Genomic DNA, 609 nt, shown 5'->3' with positions numbered 1-609 from the left:
GTGCTCGCTTTGGCAGCACATATACTAAAATTGGAACAATACAGAGATTAGCATGGCCCCTGTGCAAGGATGACACGCAAATTTGTGAAGCGTTCCATACTAAAAAAACAGACACAAAAGTATAAACCCATAAGGCAAGGAGAAAAGGAAAGGAGATGAAACATGAGAAACTGCAATTCTTTTGGAAGCTGGAAAAATTGATGGAATCGTGGATGCTTCCTTAAACAACCAAATCATTTTAAGGGCCCAATCATAACCCTACAGTGAAGGAAAGTCAATAGGAAGCAAGCCAGTTTATGCCATGGAACTCTGCAAAGGCTCCAAACTCGATGACAGCATGCAGTCATCAGCCAAGGTCAGAGAGGGCTCAAGGGCAGAAAGAGTGATGATAAGTTCATGTAAGAAGCTACACCCCTGTGTACTCCTCTCCCATTTGTGCTGTCTTATTGGGTCTACGGGGTCGCACAGTCGGACACGACTGACACAACTTAGCAGCAGCAGCAGCAGTGGGTTTATGATTATGATTATTATTATTTTTCATTACTTGAATGTGACATTTTGTGAGTAGTAGTAAACACCTGAGTTCAACCTTCTATGATTATGAGTATT

At 41.9% G+C, this 609-nt stretch overlaps 1 non-coding gene across 1 annotated transcript; it reads left to right on the top strand.

Annotated features, from left to right (window-relative positions):
• Positions 1 to 104, top strand: LOC138441966 (U6 spliceosomal RNA). The gene has a single exon (XR_011257524.1). It is a non-coding gene; the product is annotated as a U6 spliceosomal RNA (small nuclear RNA).
• Positions 105 to 609: the final 505 nt, after the last annotated feature.

The sequence above is a fragment of the Ovis canadensis genome, chromosome 5, assembly GCF_042477335.2.
Source record: "Ovis canadensis isolate MfBH-ARS-UI-01 breed Bighorn chromosome 5, ARS-UI_OviCan_v2, whole genome shotgun sequence".
NCBI lineage: Eukaryota > Metazoa > Chordata > Mammalia > Artiodactyla > Bovidae > Ovis > Ovis canadensis.
This window is presented reverse-complemented; position numbering and strand designations above follow the sequence as displayed.